Here is a 14,395-nt window from a genome sequence, read left to right as displayed (position 1 = left end):
TCTTTGTACCCTTGCTCTATTCAATTTAAAGCTTTCGCTACTGATGTTATTTCTTATCAATAGTATTATTGCCATATGCATATAAAAAAAACAATGTTTTACCCTCATTGGGGATTCTCCAAAATCCGGAAACCACGAAAAAAATCGTTTCGATGTCCATATGTACACTCTTCCCAAGCGATGAACATAAATACGTCAATGAAAGACCCATGTGCAAAGTTAAATATAGACTTCGAAATGCTCTGGAATTACATACAGGAAATACGTATGTGTTGGTTGCGGTGCAAGACCTTCAACATATCGAATATCTTCTTCTCCAATCGACTCTGAAGCTGAACCAACCATACGTCTTTAATGACCTTGTAGTTTTTGTCCACGCCATAGCTTAGGTTTCTTCGTTGTTATGACCTAATGAAGCGAAGAATCAACGAGCAGGTTTCACACAAGGGTGGATAAATGATTATATGAATAGAGACGTCATCCCCCTACTGACACAATATCGCCAAATACAATTTCAGTGGATTCGCATTGCAAGTAGATCCGAAAGTTGGTATATTCTCTAAGAAGCATTGGCTGTGACCCAGAGCACTACAACTGCCGATGTGTATTGAGCACGAAAAAAATCAAAATGATTTTTCAGCATTTTCTATAGATGTCATAACTTCACAATTTTCTTGCAAAAACTAATATTCTTCCATAATTTTTTTTTGAGACTTCTGTATTACAGCAAAATTATCTATGAATTCAGTCAAATATTGAACCACAGGTTTCTATAAAATATCCAAATTCATTTCGCTTGGAGGAAGTCAGAATATTTCGATTAATTAATGGTTGTCAAAGTTTTCAGCAATTCATTTGGGACCAGGGAATTTATTGCCTAACAATACTTTTAATTGAACCCTGTTATTTAGCGGATCATCTCTGGAAGCAGAATGTGCTGATTTGGTTGTTTCTATTGGCTAAAATAGTCCACGTTCCGCCGCGTTCCGATTTGGTTACTTTCATTGGATGCAGTTACGCACATTTTTTTTGTGATTCGCATAAACTAGTGCATTCTGTAGAGGGATAAATGAAATGAGTATTGGTACTCGGTTTTAGTTCATTGTGTGACTGATTTTTTTATTTGGATGAAGTAAATTCAAAGTTACTTGTTGTAGGCCACTATATTTCTGATAAACACGGGTGTTCTTAGTTCCCAGAAATATACTGGAGAGTCTTTCTTGTTTTTTCTTTAAATCCCAGTGTGTTAGTTGATCATCTATCGGAATAGTATGTGTCGATTTGGTGACTTTCATTGCTCGAAATGCTACCGCGTGGCAATTTGATATCTCTTATTGGTAGGAGTTGGGCTCATCCATCACATCTCATCAATATATCTGGTTTGGAAAGTCATGAAAGAGAAGTTTAAGAAAATTTAATCTAACACCGACGAAATATTCTAGTCATGGAGAAAATGAGAGAGGTTTTTAATGATTTCGATGAGGTTGTTTGGCAAAATTTTGGGCACAAATGAAGAAAACTGAATATGAACTGCGATCAAATATATACCTCCAGTTACTTTCAATGTCGGTAATGATATGTCGAATTCTGAAGAAAATGATTACATTCCATTGAAGAAAATATTTTTGGTGGTATCTATACGAAAAATACCAGGTGAGATTAACCAATAAAATTTCCACTATATTTTGATCAATGTTATTACCGTTATTGTTTACCTTATTTTTATACAGACCATCTCTAAGTTTATCTAAAACTCTTTCGTGTGCTGAAAGAATAGACATCAGAGTTCAATATATAATACAATCGAGTAATTATTATTTTCAACTTTATTGTTTAAAACACCTGACCCCATGGTTTATAACGTTTGCGGCATCAGATCAAACGAACATCTGGACAAGCATTTTTATGGAGTAGTTTGAGTAACATCGAAAGAACTATACCTGCAATGTGTTTTGATTTCGCTCCATCTGTCAAATTTGTTGACACATATTATACCAACAGTTAATCACTCACTAAAGAAGACGTATGCTTGCTCTATTTATGTTATCACTATGAGGGTTTAAGTAAGTGGCAAATAAAGTAGAATCGTGAAACGTACAGATCTCAATATTCACGAGACATCCAAGCCGAACCCTATCAACCTCGCATTGCAGGTGAAGACATAGCGAATTTATCCACGTCCCAGCCTGGCAAGCTCGAGAGCGAGGAGAAGGTTTCTGGGGTCGATAAAACTAGAATAAAATAGCACTAAAACACATTTCGACACGGTAAACGTCTAACGACCCGACAGGGCCATAATGACAAAGTCCGCGTATTTTACGACGCCGTATATCTACGACGTAAACTGAAAATAGGAGAAACCAGCCAGCTAGGAAGAAAACGTACGTCGTATATAGGTGTTCTACTCACCGAATTGGATCTGGTTGAAGTGCAGCATGGCGTTCGGTGTATCTGGAAAGGAAAAGAAAGAATAGGTTCAATAAAAATCGAATGGAGTGAGAGAGGGGTGCCATCGACGGTCAATTTGTCGGCTTTGAGAGGTGTTAAATGAAACAGCGAAGAATTCGGCTTGGAATCTAATCGAATGAAAAGTCGTTTCACGTTTCACCTTTGAAGTTTTCAGGGGATTGATGAATGATTGGTTTAGTGGACAGTGGTGGGATTTTAGAAAGTGCATAGTTCTTCTTTCTTTTTTGAATAATATTTGTGATAGTAGAAATGCCATTAGGTGGCATTTGGTGTTGAGTGCCACATTCTGCCCGGTGGAAATTGATCATTTTAAAAGCCCACTTGGAAGTATTGTCGAAATTCTTTCTGGCATAACTACTGTCATATGCTTTTAGCTACATAATAAATAGTCTCCTTAGGTGTAGGACTAATTCTACATATTCCAATCCTTTATTACGACAAAGACTTACGTTTGAGCATAATTTTGAAATTATACACACCAAAAATAAAATGGCTCAACATTCCTAGAAGTTCTAGAAATGAATAGACAAAATAAAATTGTGAAATTATTTAACTACCAAGCAGAAGTTAACAACTCGCCACTTATACATATCTTTCTACAAACCATTTCACTTCTTTAGGAAATATTCAGGTATGCTAATTGAAAATATCCACATTTTATGTGCTCAATAAACCTCGTTGAATAATCTGGATGGAATTGTAAAAAATGTCGAATAGCCTATTTATTACCTTCCACGCGTTAAGACCTCATAAAGTATGTATGTAGAGCAATGGGTCAAGAAGACCGAAAAGACCTCAAATTTCTAAATGCACCAAATGTTGATATTGCGAAAATTATCGAAGAAAAATGCATTTTACTTGGGTAAATTACGTTTTCTGTTCAATCTCATCTGATAAATGATTTGTTACTTCGTTAGTTGATAAAAAATGCTAACATGATTCATATCGATCTCTTACATTCCTCCACCTTATCAATTAATTTGATCATAAAAACTGAAAAATAAAAGTGGAAACTTTTTCTGGCATCTTCAGTAGGTAGTATTCCGTAACTAGATTTTCCTTGGTTAGTTTGCATTTCTCACACCATTCACCTGACCAGGCTACAGTAGGGGGATTGAAAATTCAATTTATTTCTTTGTATTACCTATTGTATTCTCATTCCTTAGATTTTTTTTTCTAATGTTTTCTTAAGGGTTGAACTTCCTTTTTATTTTTTTTTGTATGTCATGTTTTCTTACCCATTTTTTGCACCTATTTCGATATATCTGTTACTATTTCCTTATCCCTAAATGCTTTTTCATTTTTAGGTAGTTTCCTGCACTTCTTCTTCAATTTCATTCTTGTTAATCAATTCAACAAATTTTTGAAATCGTGGATGTCATTTGTGGCATGATCAAGGGGTTTTTGCGAAAACACCTTTGATCTGAATTCTGAATTAGATGCCAGGTGAATCCTTCTCATTAACTAGCATTTTATCGAAAATAGAATTCACTAAATTTTGATTCAACTGTATCGAACTATCGGTCCAATTGATCATCTTCCATTTCTTGGGAAAGCAATAACTTCTTAATATTAACGTCCAAATTGAATACCTCTATCTGCTTAATGTCTAATAAGTTTTCTTGTGTGGTTTTTGCATTGATTAGCAAGTTATTTATATGTCGGCAAACTTTTGAAAATAACTTAATTCAGACCTTTCTTTATTCCACTGAGACAAATTCTCCATGAACAAGAAACATTACCCAAAGTTAATGTTTCTTGTTCGATTTCACCTGACAAATCAGTTATACAATATACAAAGTAATAGGAAAATTCGAAATAATACACAATTCAAATCGATACCAAATATCAACCAACCGAAACAGACCAAACCCCAAAGGACAATCACAACAAAGTCGTCAACAACCCCCCGATATTAAAAGATATCACTCACAATCCAGATCATAATCCACCGCACAGCACCGCCATCTACTCCTACAAATTTGATCGCAGTGTGCCGTTCTCCGACTAATGTGTCCGTAAACATTCCCAAGCGGCGATAAAAACGTATTAAAGGGGCGGCGTACCCCCAAACCGCCGCCCCCCTCTCCATTTTAATTGAATGAACAATAAGAGCCGGTAGGAATTAATGTTTGAGGGCGCATAAATTCCGTCGAAACTTGGCGCAAGAAACGAAATTGTTCGGTTTGCATGGCGGGCGCTAATTCAAAACAGCAAAGATATCAAAGTGGCCTTTATGATGCAAATGTCCCGGATTTAGACGTCGTGACGGCGAACGACGTCCGTGGGCGACGGTGACAAAAACGAAGAGGACTACATGGTTGCGTAATGGATTTCCTGAACGGGATGATGCCTTTTTTTTGGGGGGTTGATCAAATGTGGAATTTGGGGATAAAGGGAGTTTTTTTTTGGTTTGGGGTAGAATTGATTGAAATTTCGAATATTCCGTTGTTTGGATGCTCTTCAGGTTTTTTTTTAAACTTATAAAGGATGTTTTTTTTTTAGAGCTATAGAACTTTAAATTGCAATAAAACAACGATGGATTATTCGATTGGCTTGAATTTTATTTATCCGCAAGATAATCTTGAGGCATTACATTTCAAATATGATTTCTGGCATATGACCGTCACGGCTGGCTCGGATGTAGTCCAATCTGGACGTCCAATTTTCGATGACTTTTTCCAACATTTGTGGCCGTTGAAAAATAAAGATTATCGACTGCGCCTGCGCGAAGGTTGGTCGACAGTCGACTGTTCGCTTCTTTTGGTAACATCTTCACATTTTGGAAGGGGTTTGAACTCTCTAAAATCCCCGTGGGTACGCCCGTGAATGTCTTGGGAAGTGCCGTTACTAAGAAGAAAAATTTTAAAAATCACACTTCGCCACCCTCTGTTTCTTGAAAACAAAGCGTGCGTTGAGGGACTTTTTTTTCTTAAAATTATCTGAGGAATCTGTCATTTCCATTTATACTTCCAATTTAGGGAAACCCTTAATCAGATCGAAAAATTTATACAGATATTGTGAGGAAAAAAATAGAAGCGAGAAAAACACTCTCTCAATACACGTAGAAGACGAGTACTTACTCATAAACACATCCTTACAAGGGCGTAGAAAGGGGTGGGGGTAGTGGAGGTATTGACCCCCCAATTTTTGCAAAATATGAAATCTCAGAATTCTCGCAAAGAAGAAGAACGGAATTTTTCCATGAACCAAAATCATTCAACTTTTCTTTAAGATCGGCAAGGCAGCAAAAAATTGCAGCCTTAACGGTTTATGAGTTTATTGTTGCTTTCAAGATGATTAGATTTATTGCACTAAGATCACGTCTATGTCCGAGATTTATTATTTTCCTTTATTGATCAACTTTGTCGCCTCTTGTTTGGCCATCTATGAAGTTTGGAATCGTCATCGGTATACACTTACGTCATGTTCTTCTTTTTTGTAAAATGCTCGTCACGTTATTCGATCGAAAATTGCAATTTGAAATTGAAAGGAAAAATGATTTTGGTTTTAGTCAGAATTCAAACAAATTAAAATTAAAAAAAAAATAGTACCGTTTCTAATTGAATGGAAACAGAATTAGAATTGTGATATGAAAATGCACTAGGGAGGCTGAAAATCTGCCACTCCACTAAATTTTGCTCTAAGTCCATAGATTCGAATGTTTACTTGGCACTAGAATAGATCTGTGTAATTCTTGTAAGTGCGGCGAGCTCTGAGGGGTCGTTGAAAACTTTGCTCAGATAAAGAATGGGTCAGAAAAGATTGGCATCATTATTGGGTAAGATTAAGAATAGATACAATCTTTATACTATGGCTTTATTATACATGCATAGGGGGAATTTGAACTCGATTGATTTTGCAAATATGACAAGAAAATTCTTGGAATTGGTAATGTAAACATACACAAAGGACAAGCACAAAAACGAATAAATATATAACTTCAACATATATAGAAGGCTTATCCGAAAATATAGCTGAATAATATTTCAGAAAGAATAATAACATTGCTATTTCCTATAGAACATCAAATAATTTAGGAAAAATAATAAAAAATAATAAAGACAGGATCGAAAAATATATGAGATCTGGAGTTCATAAGTTAACTTGTAGTGACTGCCCAATGGACAAACTGGAAGAAACTTCAAGAAAAGTATTCACTAGTGATAACACCATCGAAAATAAAAATCACCTCTTGAATCTACTAGAATCACTTGAGATTAACAGGTACAATTCTAGACAGATTTTGTTAAATTCCCAAACAGATGTAAATAAGTCACCGCTTTTGAACATCTTTAAATAAAATTTTTTTGGAAATTCCAAATTGCATCGAATAAAGTAATATAGTACCCCGAACCGAGAAGACATATATAGCTGAAATTGTATTTCAAAATTCAACACTTTACAATGTAACCTTGATGAAGCCGCTTAGACGGCGAAACAATTCTCTATATAACTAGTCAATGATTTTATTTCCTTCCAGAACGATTATTTTTGAGTCATTAATGTGCAGGCACGTTATATTTATGTTATTTCTGTTTTTTACGGGAAATATTGTTATTGTTTTTGAAATTTTCCTCGTTGTGTATATACTTTTTATAAGTATGTATTTATTTTTCATAAAATAATTGATGTGTACCTGACGAAAGACGTTACCGATTAACCCCCTCAAGGGAAAAAAGATCTACGCCCTTGACCAGAAAACCCAGTTCAACCAAAACAACCAAATGATTTCTCCATATTAATCGACGCCCAAGTTCTCGGTTCGCCCTTCCCACAATTCCCAGCAAGAGCCCGGAGCAATCTTATATGCTTCAGAGTCCCATTTGTCAGCGGCAAAATATCCTCTGGTGGCTCGGCCAGAAAACGCGGAAACAAAATGTTATTTCACTATTTTCCCTGCATCTGTGCTCCCTGAAATATTCGCCAGTTTTGCGGCGCTTGATTTGTGTTTTCAATTTCGGATTCAATGAAAGAAGTTACCCATATATCCGAAATTTACTTGGACCAAAAAGTTCGCCTGATTTATTCCTCCACTTTGCATGTTCCCGACGCGCAAACCTCCACGGCATGGTCCTGCAGGATTAAACCGTGTTATTTCGAGTTCCTGAATATGGGACGTCGTCCTTTTGGGATCCGGGAACGCTGGTTGAATACGTACATAGAGTATGACCCGTGTGTACTTTGATCTGTATACGGTAATAACCCGTACGTATTGTGATATTCGGACAGTCGATGTTATTCCGCATTTCGAGTTCGTTGAATTAACCAGTTCCGACTGGGATGGAACTTGCTGGCATAATAGTTGTTTAACAGATTATCGTCGTCTGAAAATAGATGCTCGTTAGTATACAAGCGCATTTGGCGAATAGAAAATTTAAGGATTAATAGGAATCAAACTGAATTGATGAGGTTAAATAAAAGAGCTGGTATGACCCATGGGTCTGTTCTAGGTCGGCTAAATTCCCATAGTTCTGATTAGTTTTCATGAAAGTTCGTTAATGAAATATCTCCATCTGAAATTAAATGCTATATACTATACCGGATGATTTTTTTAGAGTTGAATAGTTAAAAATCTTGAAAAGGAAAAATGTTTCGAATGGTTTTGGGGTCCGTTTATGCCAGAACCTCTTCAATTTAATTTCCTCTTATGGGAGGTACGGGGGTCAACTTTGGAATTCCAAATGAGAACCCCTATTTTTTATTGCAGATTTGTATTTTACTGCAAGAAATACAAAAGTTTCGTATGAACAATTTCTCACGAATCGTCACAGATGTCTCTGTCATCGAGTTTGAATTTTCCGTCAAAGCGATCTTGATGTATCCAACATTCAGATGAAATTTTAGTCATGTATTGTCCAACTATACGTCGAAACAATGGAAAACTTTGTGTGCATAAAGATAGACGGTTTGACGGAGATTTGTAATAGATTCAAAATAATCTTCTTTCAATTGACACATCCTTATTAATAAATGGGAAGTATTTTGAACTAAAAACAAATAATTTCGCCATTATTAAATGATCATTAACATTTCATGTACTGAAAACAACAGTTCAGCAGAAAACGTCTGAAATTCATGTGAATGATTAATAGAACGGGTATGATAAGGTCGTTCAGATAGAAAATTCAAACTCGATTACAGTGCCATCTATGACGTACTAAACTTCCGATATATATTTCCTCATATTTAATTCAGTAGAAAACTTACTCTGATGTTTCTGGAAAAAGATTTAGAGTGGTCTATACCGTTTCAGCGATCAATTCAAAAATTAGTACACTTTATTTATTTATATGATGTTTTCACTATTATTTTTTTTTCATTGTGGAAAGTCCTTATTATCATTTTTTTTTTCGAAATGGAAAGAAGAATTGGATGAATTTTTCACTGAAGAATGAATATATGCATGATATAACTTCCCGAACAAACATTTACTTGTATGTTTTCAATGAATTTTCACATAGAAATATTATAAAAAAAGTTTCGTCTAAGGCTGAAGAAACGATTTTTGAGAAATTAAAAATGAAGACGTAAAAAACGTATTTCAAATTCCTGTATGTGGTAGAAAAAGATGGAAAATCACGTTCGAATTTGATTCATCATGAGAAATGGTGGAATCTCAAGAACGGATGGAGAAGTTATACTTTGGCAGATCACGAGAAACTCCCTCTTAATGGTCAATTTCATTGGATGTTCGGAAAAACCAATTTTATGCCAAATTTCTTGAAAATATCATTGATTCTTAGAGATTTTCACATATTTTTATTAAGTGTCACCTAGTCACGTATGACAATGACAGACAAAATTGCGGGCATTTTAAACCATAAATAGAGTAGGGGTTTCTTGTATGCGGTTGGAACTTTCAACTTCCTCGGTGGCTTAGTGGTGGAGCGCTGGACTAGTGAATCGGAGGTTGCGGGTTCGAGTCCCGCTCGAGGAGGTACCAATCACAACCGAGACACTGCCGAGAACCCAATTAAAGTTTGTTAGTGAATATTAATAGCAGCGAGTTCGATTAAAGGCACTTGGCAAATGTTTTTAACGAATAATAAAATGACAATTTTTTGTATGTTATAAATTATTGAGTTTTCACCAATATCAGAAGCATATTTTTGAGCCTAGATTTGGGAATCATCACCAGAAATGAAGAAAATCGAAAAACCATAGAATATCCAACTCCCACTTGTAGGCGTTTCCTAAAACTATAGACATCCGACCACAGACGACATCGTAGGCGATAATTAGGAACGAGTCCGTCCGGCAACATCAAAACATCCCAGTAATCCCACAGCCTCGGGTTCCAACGAGGACTAAATCCACTGTGAAATCCGCAACAATGAAAATTTGATATTCTCTTTCGATCCACCGCCCCAGGTCTGCTTCACGCTAGGAAACATTAAACAAAATGGCCAATGAGGGCCGAATATGGCCCTTAAGTCCACCCACTTCTGTCGCATTTTATCTAACAGTGCTCATTTTGGATCTCACTCGCAGTGACAGAAGCTTAATTTGACAACAAAGGCATCGGAAGTGAGGGCAAAAAGGGTTCAGACAAAAAGATAGATCAAGTTGGGCCTGAACAAGAGTTTGCGGTTCCGGCGGTTGCAGTTTCGGGTTTTGTCCGAAAGATGGGGTTGTGGTCGGACGGTAGAGGTAAGCGACCTCTCGCTGAGACATCCTTAGGTCAAATAGCTTCGGCTATGGTTGGAAGACACTGAAAACTGAAGCTATCAACAGAGGAATATAAAAATCTACAGAATCGAAAAATTGCAGCCTTTTGAGCTATGGCTTGGTAGGTTTTTCACCCTATATCGAATCTTCAGACACCCCTAAGGAACAGAATTGAGTTTTAGCACATATTCGTCATCAGTGACCCTATCATTTGAGAGATCTTGACAAAATTATATCATAAATCCCTCATTGATGTAGAACTTTCATTCAGCAACAATTTATAGCTTTTATTAAGCAATTATAGCTGTAGAAAATATTCGGATAATTCGCGAACGAATTACGATAACTAGTTAACCTTTGATTCTATCGTTAGTTTTCTTGGTTCAGTTCCCAGTTAACCTCTTACCCACATTCGTTTTTTGCTAAAAGTAATAATTCGTTCTAGATGTAAAACTTCAAATGTAACAATCTTATCAAAATCACTTGATTGACGGATGAAAACGTCCATACGCTGTTTTTTTTGGTGTTTAAAATTGAAAATAACTTAAATGAGATAAACTTCCAGAACAACTTACACGAAACTTGAAGAAACTTGTTATACCAATACCACAATGACATGTCGTCGCGGATGGCTAATCGGAAATGTCAACTGGACAATTCCTAAAGTTTGTGTGTCATCCCTTTGCTAAATTGTATTCAATTTGATACTGTATATTTATTTCATTTGTGATGTAGTGACTCTGTTCGCTCGAGAGGTGGCGTTATGGGTGTCACGCCACACTTTACTTTACAATTTTGCCAACAGAAACAAATATCACGGTAGAAACAAATCCCACGGTAGAAACTTTGAATTCGTCAGTTGTCACTTATCGCAAAGATGACAAGCATGACAACTACGTCACTAATGAAAGACGCATTAATGTAAACAATGAATCTAATAAAGAAAATGATTTAACCGGATTCCAAGAAGTAGTAAAGAAGGGACGAAGACGAGTTAAAAAGGCAAACGTCGGTTCAGGAACAGAAAATGACGAAACCTCCTTTAAATCTTTCAAGGCAAACAGGGAACCAAGAAAGATATGGTTGTTTGTTTCCAAGGTAGATGAATCTGTAGAGGAAACCCACATCAAAAAGTATGTAGCTGAGAAAATCAAAACTCAGACCACTGAAATAGCTGTAAAATTGCTCAAAACAAGATATGAACATGTAGGCTTCCGAAGCTTCATGGTAGGGGTCCCCCTAGAATTTAAGGAAACAGTTTATAAAAATGACTTCTGGCCGGTCGGTATTTCATTTGACAGATTCAACTTTATAAGAGGACAGCATTTTTTAGAGACATTGAAGAAAAACCAACTAACAACAGCTCAAACAGCCTCAATGTTGGTAAAAGAAAAGTAACAAACATTTTTTCACTGCTACATCAAAATGTAAGATCAATAGGGAATTCAGTACATGAACTTGAAGAAATAATAAAAGAAAATGAAGACATAGGTATAATATGTATTACAGAACATTGGAAAACAGAGGAACAACTGCTCAATTATGCTTTACCTAACTTTAAATTGGTGGCAAAATTATGCAGAAATGAAGGTGAACATGGAGGAGTGGCCATCTACGTGAGAAAGGATATTCAAGCTAAGGAAAGAAAAGAGATAAGTAAGATATCAAAAAAAGGTCATTTTGAATGCGCAGGAATAGAATATCAGGTAGAGAAGGAAACAGTTTTATGTATAACTGTCTACAGTGATGGAGATGCAAAACTTTTGAATGAAAGGCTAAGTCCAGTTCTAGATAGGCTAACAAAGGATCATATGGATATCATAGTCACTGGAGATTTCAACATTGATATGATGAAAGATAGCAACCGAAGATCTCAACTTCTGAATTGCTTTTCCACCTATAACCTGAAACAAACAATTTTTGAACCTACAAGAACTACTCAAACCACTTCAACATGCATAGATGGAATATATATAATAATAATAATAATAATAATAATAATAATAGAGGATCCATATTTTACTCTTGTAATAACAACACACATTTCGGACCATACTGCACAGAGGATCTCCTTTCGGTATGATAGATTATTATCCAATCATTCACTGGGCCGAATATTTTCCGAAGATAATGTATACAAATTGAAGGAACATCTTAAAAACCAAGATTGGACATCGATCTACAACATTGACTATGATGATGTAAATTCACAATTTAGAAAATTCCATCAAATTTACACTGATCATCTAAATAAGGCATGCCCAATTACTAAACTGAGGAATAGAAAAATTAACAAATTAAATCTCTCAGATCCTACAATTAAAGAAATAAAAAACAAACTGGACATCTTGTTGACATTAAGTGAAAGGGACAACAGATTCAAAGAAAAGTATAAAGAAGTCAAAAAAGAATATGACAAAGCATTAATTCAGCAAAAACGGAAACTATTGGAACAAACTATAAACAATTCGGACAATAAGAACAAAACTATATGGTCAATAGTAAACTCATTAAAAAATAAAAATAACTCAAAGGATCTCCCACTCAAAGGGAATCCCAAAAAAATTGCCAATGAAATGAATGACTTCTTCGTTAACAATGCATTCAAGCTGACAAATAATACAATAAAAAATAATGTTACTCAACATGAGGAGATAAAGAAACCAGAAAGGTTATTTGAACCAGAAGTGTTGTCAACCGAGGAACTGAGATCAATAATTAGGAACATGAAAAACAAACACAGCTGTGGAATAGATGGCATTTCAAACAGTATAATAAAGCAAACATCTGAGGAAATTATGGAACCATTGAGATATATAATAAATAACTCCATTAGAACAGGAGCATTTCCAGACAGTTTAAAGACAGCAGTAATTGTCCCAATATATAAAGGTGGGGATGAAACTAATTATGGCAATTATAGACCTATCAGTATGTTAACCTCATTCTCTAAAATCTTTGAAATGACCTACTGTAATCAACTAATGAGCTTTCTAACAGAAAATGCTTTCTTTAAGGAAAATCAGCATGGATACCTGAAGGGGCGGTCTATCCAAACAGCAATATACCAGTTTGTCAAGAAAGTAACTGATGCATTTGAGGATGGAGATCTCCCTCTTGGTCTCTTCTTAGACCTCTCCAAGGCATACGACTGCGTAGACCAAGATATTCTGCTCGAAAAACTCATGTGTTGTGGTGTCGAGGGAACAGCACTCCAGTGGATAAAATCATATCTCCAAGGAAGAACTCAACTTGTGAGAGTTTTCATGGATGGTACAGAAATAAGATCAGACATGAAGGAAATCATATTGGGAATAGCCCAAGGTGGGATTGCTGGACCCCTTCTCTTCTTGGTGTATCTGAATGATTACGGACTTGAAGTCAGATGGGTCGATGGAAGAATTATGAGTGTACATTATGCAGACGATACAAATCTACTCATTGTGGAGTCACTATGGCCAGATCTCAAACTCCTAGCATCAGAGGTGATGAAATACACTGAAAATTGGCTTGAAGAAAATAATCTAATTTTGAACAATGACAAAACTAACTTAGTCCTATTCCATCCAACTATAGACAGCTCAAAAGATGTAACCTTAAATGGCAGCAAGTTTGCAATATCTAAAGATACCAAGTTCCTTGGAATTGTAATAGATCAGAAACTCAACTGGAAGGCACATATAGAAAGCCTCCAAGGAAAACTGGGGACATCAATTTATGCACTTTCAGTATTGTCGAAATATCTGAGTCCAAATATATTAAAAACCATCTACTACAGCACAATTGAGACAAAAATAAGATTTGGCATAACATTCTATGGATCAGGAAACATAACATCTATATTCATCTTACAGAAAAAATCAATTCGAATCCTCAACCAAATGAAATACGGACAGTCCTGCAGGGGGGTTTTCAGAAGAAATGGCATTTTAACAGTTTATGCCATATATGTGCAGGAATGTTTGCTTTTCCTTCATAAAAATAAACATATGTTTGATCAATTCAAAAGTTGTCATTCATATAGTACAAGAAATCAAAACTACAATTATCCTAAATGCAACCTGACAACAACTCAACAACAGCTAGAGTACAGATGCATGAAGTTTTTTAATAACCTCCCCCAAAGAATTAAGAACATAACATCCACAAGAATTTTCAAAAGGCACATATATAAGGAACTACTGGATTTAGAACCATATTCGATGGATGAAATTGAGAGGAACTTGTAGCAACTTTTCTATCTTTTTTTTGGACA

At 35.7% G+C, this 14,395-nt stretch overlaps 1 protein-coding gene across 10 annotated transcripts in view; it reads right to left on the bottom strand.

Annotated features, from left to right (window-relative positions):
• The window catches only part of LOC123683889 (leucine-rich repeat-containing protein 24-like), a 191,281-nt gene that overhangs the window by 57,870 nt on the left and 119,016 nt on the right, over window positions 1-14,395 (bottom strand). For 7 of the 10 annotated variants that reach the window (XM_045622883.1, XM_045622887.1, XM_045622888.1 and 4 more), the window contains one exon: window positions 2,410-2,451. The exons of the other annotated variants lie outside the window; for them this stretch is intronic. The gene's annotated coding sequence lies outside the window, so the exon portion shown is untranslated. The remainder of the gene's footprint in view (window positions 1-2,409; window positions 2,452-14,395) is intronic. 10 annotated transcript variants of the gene reach the window in all.

This window comes from Harmonia axyridis, chromosome 7, assembly GCF_914767665.1.
Source record: "Harmonia axyridis chromosome 7, icHarAxyr1.1, whole genome shotgun sequence".
NCBI classification, from domain to species: domain Eukaryota; kingdom Metazoa; phylum Arthropoda; class Insecta; order Coleoptera; family Coccinellidae; genus Harmonia; species Harmonia axyridis.
Note: the sequence above shows the minus strand (reverse complement) of the source record. Positions and strands in the feature narration are given on the sequence as shown.